Here is a 9,304-nt window from a genome sequence, read left to right as displayed (position 1 = left end):
TTGTACATGAATACCTTTATTAATACATCGCAAACAGGGAATAAAAATTCGATGAATGAGATCTGTATCCAATTTGAATTTTATCGATCCTAGATTTAAAGCCAGGAAGGTCCGCAAAAAATGTCTGTATTTTAAAGAAGCCACATCTTTGGCTCGGAATCAATACTAAAATCCTTAAAGGAAGGTCAAAATCTTTGGATCCAAGTAAACTTTTTTTTGAGTGCACGCTTGATTTTCTATCACGAATAACTACTTCCGAATGCAATAGATCAAAATGCTTTTGTAGGCTTGTAAACAATAGAATGAAATGTCACTGTCAGCTGTTAGACGAACGGCTTAGAAATGTTATCAACGTAAAGTTGGTTGCCATATATATCAGCAACACCGTACGTGTAAAAGTACAGATGTTTTCCTTCAGCTAAATGTATGTTCGACTCACCCTAATTTAACTAAAAAACAAGTAAGGAAAGTCTAAAGTCGGGCGGGGCCGACTATATTATACCCTGCACCACTTTGTAGATCTAAATTTTCGATACCATATCACATCCGTCAAATGTGTTGGGTGCTATATATAAAGGTTTGTCCCAAATACATACATTTAAATATCACTCGATTTGGACAGAATTTGATAGACTTCTGCAAAATCTATAGACTCAAAGTTTAAGTCGGCTAAAGCACTAGGGTGGAACACAATGTTAGTAAAAAATAAAAATATGCGAAACATTTAAATCTGAAGCAATTTTAAGGAAACTTCGCAAAAGTTTATTTATGATTTATCGCTCGATATATATGTATTAGAAGTTTAGGAAAATTAGAGTCATTTTTACAACTTTTCGAGTAAGCAGTGGCGATTTTACAAGGAAATGTTGGTATTTTGACCATTTTTGTCGAAATCAGAAAAATATATATATGGGAGCTATATCTAAATCTGAACCGATTTCAACCAAATTTGGCACGCATAGCAACAATGCTAATTCTACTCCCTGTGCAAAATTTCAACTAAATCGAAGTAAAAATTGGACTCTGTGGTCATATGAGTGTAAATCGGGCGAAAGCTATATATGGGAGATATATCTCAATCTGAACCGATTTCAACCAAATTTGGCACGCATAGCAACAATGCAAATTCTACTCCCTGTGCAAAATTTCAACTAAATCGGAGCAAAAAATTGGGCTCTGTGGGCAAATGAGTGTAAATCGGGCGAAAGCTATATATGGGAGCTATATCTAAATCTGAACCGATTTGGCTGATATTTTGCAAGTTTTTCGAGACTCATAAAATATTCGGATGTACGGAATTTGAGAAAGATCGGTTGATATACACGCCAATTATGACCAGATCGGTGAAAAATATATATGGCAGCTATATCTAAATCTGAACCGATTTTTTCCAAAATCAATAGGGATCGTCTTTGAGCCGAAACAGGACCCTATACCAAATTTTAGGACAATCGGACTAAAACTGCGAGCTGTACTTTGCACACAAAAATACATCAACAGACAGACAGACGGACAGACAGACAGACAGACAGACAGACAGACAGACAGACGGACATCGCCAAATCGACTCAGAATTTAATTCTAAGACGATCGGTATACTAAACGATGGGTCTCAGACTTTTCCTTTTTGGCGTTACATACAAATGCACAAATTTATTATTCCCTGTACCACAGTAGTGGTGAAGGGTATAAAAAGTACATACAGTAGTAAGTTCGGCCGGGCCGAATCTTAAATTCCCACCACCATGAATCAAATACAAAAGTTTCCTTTGAAAATTTCAAAGAGGTTTGATGACAGATAATTTCCCAAGCAGATGAGTTCAACTAGTACCATAGACCAAGGAAGGTATAGACATCTCAAGTGAATTCACAGCACTGTAGTTTGTCTGCACACCGTAGAGGACTCTTTTACGTCTGCAATTGAGTGATTTTTAAATTTGGCTTTAATTTGTTTTCTTTCGTTTGTTCTTTTGATGAAACACCGAATATTGGAAAAACATGTAAACTCCTATACATTCATACCTTTTTGCATTACAAAAAAGGTATGAATGTATTGACTGATTTGTACGGTAATTCACGTTTTCCAAAAAGAATTTGAGTCACTTGACTGCGCAATTGAGTGGAATGACTGCGCACTGCAAATAAACAAAACCATGGTGAATTGTCAAGGTATGTCTCTATTTTGCTAGTACACTTCCGAAGATAAATGTAAAGATTTTACCTATGAAGATTAGATCAGATTCCGGATTTATAAGAACCATTTTTTGTTTAAGTTTCAGAGGAATCATAAACATCTCTTGTAAGTATGCAAGAAAATGATGAAATAACGCCTTGATTTGAAATCTAAAATCTGTAGATTTTTACCCCAAATATTCAAATGATTACGAGAAGGAAAATCTGGAAAATTTACATTCAGTTTCAAGCAATTTTCATGATCAGTGCACATTCTGTACCCTCAAGATCTGAAATCGGTCTATATGGAGGCCTTACCAAATGGACCGATAAAAACTAAATCATATACACTTTTCTGTGGGTTTAAAATAGAGGCGTGCACGTGACACGAAAGTGTCGTGACTCACGAACATTTTCGTGACTCACGCTGACGGCAACGGCGTGAGTGTGCGTGAGCGTGATTAACCAACCAAATGTCGTGCGTGAGCGTTGGTCACGAAAACAATATCTTCGTGAGTGTGCGTGAGTAACGAATTTCGGAAAAACACGCTCACGAAAATAGTCCCGCTTACGAACATAAAATGCTTACGAGTTGAATTCATTTATAATTTTAGTAACATCCTACGTGGTAAGATTTTTATAACGCACTCGATTTTAACCATACTCATGTTTTCAGTCAGGTTCTATAGGTAAATCACTCATAAAATTATTCGTGAGTCACGAAGTTTTTCGTGAGTCACGACATTTTTCGTGAGTCACGATATATTTCGTGAGTCATGACATTTAAAACATTTTCGTGCGTGAGCGTGCGTGAGTATAAATTTTCTTTTCGTGAGCGTGCGTGACCGTGAGTCCTACCAAAAAATATCGTGCGTGAGTGTGCGTGAATAAGATTTCTCCGTCGTGAGTGTGCGTGAGCGTGAGCACAATATTACTCACGTGCACACCTCTAGTTTAAAATGCCAGTATATTTCCAATTTGCGACAAATCGGATAAAAACAAAAATTTCTAGAAACCCTAGGAGTTTAATCGGGAGATCGGTCTAATGGGGGCTACGCCAAAAACATGGAGGGATACACACAGTATTGAGCACATCTAATTGTATTTCTAGAATCTACACCCCAAATAGGGGGGCCTGTTTATAAGGGGCTATATCAAAAACTGTACCGATACACAATATATTCGGCACACCACTTTATGGTCCTAGAATACCTCTAGATTTCAAATTTCAGGCAAATTGAAATAAAAAAAGTACGGATTCTAGAAGCCCAAGAATAAAGATCGTGAGATCGGTCTATTGGGAGGTTGTATCAAACCATGGTTCAATAATCACCATTTTCGGCACATCTCTTTATGGTCCTAGAATACCTCTAGATTTCCAATTTCAGGCAAATTGGATAGAAACTACGGATTATAGAAGCCCAAGAAGTAAAATCGGGAGATCGGTCTATATGGGGGCTATATCAAACCATGGCCCAATAATCATCATTTTCGGCACATCTCTTTATGATCCTAGAATACCCCTAGATTTCCAAATTCAGGCAAATTGGATAAAAAGTACGGATTATAGAAGACCAAGAAGTAATATCGGGAGATCGGTCTATATGGGGGCTATATCAAAACATGTACCGGTACTCACCATTTCCGGCTCTAGAATACCTCTAGATATATAATTTCAGGTAAATTGGATAAAAACTAAGGTTTATATGAGTCCAAGACCCCAAACCGGGGCATCGGTTTATATGGGAGTTATATCAAAACCTGGACCGATATAGCTCATCTTCGAACTTGGCCTGCGTGCAGACCCATCTGTCCGTCTGGCCGTCGTCTTACAATTTCTCCCTGATCAAGAATATATATATATATATATATATATATATATATATATATATATATATATATATATATATATATATATATATATATATATATATATATATATATATATATATATATATATATATATATATATATATATATATATATATATATATATATATATATATATTATATATATATATATATATATATATATATATATATACAGTATGTCAAGAAAGTCTTTTGACATTGCCAAATATTTCAAATTCTAGAAATAATTGAAATATTAAATATTTTTTTAATTCTGTGTACGTATGTATACTTTGCAAAATACATAATAAAATATTTTTTTAAAATTTCATTATATTTAATTTTGGAACAAAACATAATTTTTATCCCATTGTCAAAACACTTTCTTGATATATATATATATATATATATATATATATATATATATATATATATATATATATATATATATATATATATATATATATATATATATATATATATATATATATATATATATATATATATATATATATATATATATATATATATATATATATATATATATATTACAAACGGAATGAAGCTTATTATACCCCCATCACAATTCTATGGTGGTGGGTATAATTAAAAAATTTTCTACCACCTACGAAAAGAAATATAACGTCATAATAATTTAGTATAATAATAATAGTGATATGACACGATCCCTGCAGTGTTTCATAGTCTATGCCTATTATGAATACCCATGTGGATTTTCTAATACACTATTTTATGGCATTTTCTAATGTCGCCCAACGTGGTCATAACTCTAAATCACACTGCTAACTGCTAACAAATGCGATGGCCAATATAGACAACCAAATTCAAAAATGGTATTTTCTAAAATCAATCATAACAATAACGAAATATCATTCAAATAATTTGACAAGATGTTTTGGGCTAAAATATGGATGTGGTTTCTATTGTTCTTCTAATTAATGAATTGATTCGCATTCAAAAGAAATGTCATTTTATAGTAACCTGATTTCGATGGTTATGTCAAGAAGCGATGTTGTGAAGTGGGAGGAGTTTTTAAAACACCATAAATAGAATAACTTGGAACAGAAGCCCATTGTTCGTACAATTACTAATTCTGGAAAGAAGTAAACAAAGATAACCCACTCAAGAAATTATTTTCAAAAACTTCAAATTGGGAAAGAGACACTAGCAGTTTCTCAAAAATGAATTATTACATTATTGTATACTTTCGTCGCTAAAACCGGTACTATGTTCATTGCTCCGAACAAATTTACAGAAGTATTTATTTCGTTCACGGCGTTTATTTAGGTAGCAGGGAGCGGTAATTAATGAGGGTGCGATATTGAATTAAGTTATTACACGCAAGCACACACACCTAGTCCTTTATTTGAAAAAGAAGAAGAATAATGTGCTTTTATTTATTTTAGAAAAAAACTGTTATTGAAAAATAATACAATACAAATCAAACAAATAAACTTTACTATATTAAACCAATATTTTAATTACATATTTTCAATACATATTTTATTTCACATACATAATTTACATTCAAATATACATACGAGGGCAGTTCGGAAACTTCTTAGCCTATCAATGAAAGAGAATAGTTAATTTTTCAAAAATATTCTTATTTTTCAATATAATCTCCTGAAACTTCAATACACTTAGTCCAACGCTTTTCTAGCAATTCTATCCCTTTTCTTCAAAATAGTGGTTTGCTACTGTAATTGCATCTTCATTTGAGGTAAAACGCTTGCCAGCAAGGATTTTTTTTAGATGTGGGAACAAGTAAAATCACTGGGAGCTAAGGAGGAGAATAAGGTGGGTGGTCAAGCAACTCGTACTTTTATTCGTTGATTTTAGCCATTGCTAAAACACTCTTGTGCACTGGTGCGTTGTCTTGATGAAAAATTATTTTTTTGTGTTGTAAGCCAGGACGTTTTTTCGCATTTGTACATTTAATTGACCCAAAAGATTGCACTAGTACTCTGAATTTATTGTTTTACCACTTTTGCAGATAGTCAATTAATAAAATACCTTTGAAGTCCCAAAAAACCGTTGCCATAACCGTACCAGCCGATTGAATTGTTTTTACCTTCTTTGGGGCACTTCCTCCAGCTTCAGTCCATTGTTTGGATTGTTCTTTTGTCTCTGGAGTATAGTGGTGGATCCATGTTTCATCAACAGTTATGAAACGACGCTTAAAATCCATTTTATTTCGCTTAAAACGATCCAAACAAGCTTGAGAAATGTTCATTCTTATGCGGTTTTGATCGACTGTTAACAAATGCGGCACCCATCTTGCAGAAAGCTTTTTCGTCTGTAGTTCTTCATGCAAAATTAAATGGACTCGATCATTTGAGATACCCATGACATTAGCAATTTCACGCACTTATTCGCCGATCATTTAATACCATATCATGCACTTTTTTCGAAACAAAAATATGATCCGCAATTTTTTCGAAACAAAAATATGATCCGTGTTTGCGTTATAAATTTACACAAATCATTTTAATAGATACATCTCAATAAACACAAACGTTTGGAAAATACTAAAATTCAATAACAAAATAAACATATTTTCAAAGGATTAGGGTAATATTCAAGTTGAGAAATTGTTTAGAAAATCGCGTTCTCAACAAAAAAAAAAAAAACAGACATTACCCTTGTAGCATACATCTTCACACAACTTTAGTTTAATTTACTTGTTTCTATGTAATCAAAATTTAAAACAGTAAGCCTTGAATTCACAATATTTGCATTGTCATTGTATTGTCAAAAGAAATGAAAAATAAAATAAAATCTTTGAGAATTTTTGTATAAAACGGACGTGTTAGTTTCTTCCTCCACACCCTCTACAGTAAAATTGATAATTATTTTCTACACCCAGAAAAAAGTGACCCCTTCTTTAAGTTAAAATGAACTCATTGTGAAGAAAGTTGAACTTCGTATAGCGCCAAAGACATTTTTATTTGTTGGAACGATGTGATTTTCGTAGAAATTAGGTATAATGCATTCCATATATTAGTTTACATTTTCCTATATTTATGTACCACTATACTACAGAATGAAAAAATTTAACTGATTTGAATTCATATATGGAATGATTTTATTGAAATTTTTTCATTCACATGGACAAATCTTACACATTTGTGGTAAAACTTTTACTTCATAATTAGAACTGCTTACCTTCGTTTTTAAATACAATTTTATTTATTTATATAAGCAATTTTATCTTCAATAAAAGACATGTTTTATTAATATATTGAATATATTTATTAAGAATCAACAGCATCGAATCTCCTTGAAATATTAGTTTATTATTATTTATTATATTTCCATGTGATATTATCAACTGTAAAACGCACTTTTTCTTCTTCTTGTACTTTTCACTTTTAATAAGTTGCTGCCTAACGATTTTGTCCTCCTTTTACAATTTCAATACCTACAAATATAAAAAATCATAAAACATTTTTGTTGCAAAAGGTTAGCGTCACTGAATATTACCTGATAATTGAAGATTCCAAAATGAAGACAAATGAAAGGGTTGTTATTCTGCTGGTGTTTTCTTTCTTTATATACCATCACGAACATTGATAGATTTATTTTCAAAAAAAGAAAATTTTTCTCACTAATTTAAAATAATAAATATTTTATATATTTTATTTGTTATTTATTATATTATTTTACCATATTATTTTTTAACAATCTTTCCGTATACCACAACAACGCGATTCCAACTAAAAAAACAACCCACGCGCAAACATATCGATTACACCCACGCGCAAACACATCGATTGCGATGACAGGTATCGATTGCAGGTAGACAATAGAAATATAGGAAAATTTCCTATATTCTAACAAGTGTGTTTCCTTAAGATTTGAAAGGATTGCATACTTCTTAGTACGAATGAACTAAAATATTTTTCTATGCCAAGTGTTGTTCGTATGTATGAAAAACTTTCTATTATAAAGGAAGTCGCAATTATCATTTTATAAGAAATTTTACTAATTTTGAGGAAACTTGGTTTTAGTTCGGTTTTTGTTTATTTTTACGAATGCTTTGTTATCGGTGAATAAAATTTTCTTGTTCAGTAGTAAATTCTTATACCCAGCGAAGAAAATAGTATGAGTAAAATTCCATGCCTTATTCTAGTTAATGAACTATTCCTAACTGCTTACAGTTTAGGATTTTTTTACTGAAACGAGTAAATTTTATTATATCTCACAAAAATTTACCTTAATGGAAATAAAATGGATAAACTATATTGATGAAAAATTTTTCCTTTAGTTTCGAAGGCACTTTTTTCTCAGTGCTAACTGAAAGTCAGTACCAAATTTCTGGGGATTTTGTACAATTTAATAATTTCTTTTCGACAAAAACTATAAATAATATTAAAAATAAGCGAAAGCTGTCATACAATATAATACCAATCAGAATATAATTATATTATTAAACGTATTAATAAATAAAACTTTAAATATTTTAAACATTTTTACGTGCATAATTCGATTTTCTTCCATAATGTTGGTGTCATATAACTGTTAATTAATTAATATACTGGCAATTTGAAATAATTACTAACGAGGAACTTGCTGGCCTGTGTGTTAGAATAGATTTCCAGCAATAGGAATTCATAAAATGACAAATTAAACTGATGACGGGATGTAAATTGATGTAATGGTAATTTTTTTGATATAGGAAGGTTCTTGATGAAACAATTTTTTCACTTATTATACCCTTCACCACTACTGTGGTACAGGGTACAATAAGTTTGTGCATTTGTATGTAACGCCAAGAAGGAGTAATCATAGACCAACCTTTTAGTATACGGATCGGCTTAGAATTAAATTCTGAGTCGATTTAGCGATGTCCGTCTGTCTGTCTGTCTGTTGATGTATTTTTGTGTGCAAAGTACAGCTCGCAGTTTTAGTCCGATTGTCCTAAAATTTGGTATAGAGTCCTGTTTCGGCTCAAAGACGATCCCTATTGATTTTGGAAAAATCGGTCCAGATTTAGATATAGCTGCCATATATATTTTTCACCAATCTGGTCATAATTGGCGTGTATATCAACCGATCTTCCTCAAATTCCGTACATCCGAATATTTTATGTGTCTCGAAAAACTTGCAAAATATCGGTTCAGATTTAGATATAGCTCCCATATATAGCTTTCGCCCGATTTACACTCATTTGCCCACAGAGGCCAATTTTTTGCTCCGATTTAGTTGAAATTTTGCATAGGGAGTAGAATTAGCATTGTAACTGTGCGTGCCAAAT

The 9,304-nt window shown here is 32.1% G+C and overlaps 1 long non-coding RNA gene across 1 annotated transcript; it reads right to left on the bottom strand.

The window, feature by feature from the left end:
• Positions 1-7,356: 7,356 nt before the first annotated feature.
• On the bottom strand, positions 7,357-7,755 carry LOC142228925 (uncharacterized). Its single transcript, XR_012720289.1, has 3 exons — positions 7,714-7,755; positions 7,531-7,654; positions 7,357-7,468 (listed from the first exon to the last, which is right to left on the bottom strand). It is a non-coding gene; the product is annotated as an uncharacterized LOC142228925 (long non-coding RNA).
• Positions 7,756-9,304: the final 1,549 nt, after the last annotated feature.

The sequence above is a fragment of the Haematobia irritans genome, chromosome 3 (genome assembly GCF_050003625.1).
Source record: "Haematobia irritans isolate KBUSLIRL chromosome 3, ASM5000362v1, whole genome shotgun sequence".
NCBI lineage: Eukaryota > Metazoa > Arthropoda > Insecta > Diptera > Muscidae > Haematobia > Haematobia irritans.
Note: the sequence above shows the minus strand (reverse complement) of the source record. Positions and strands in the feature narration are given on the sequence as shown.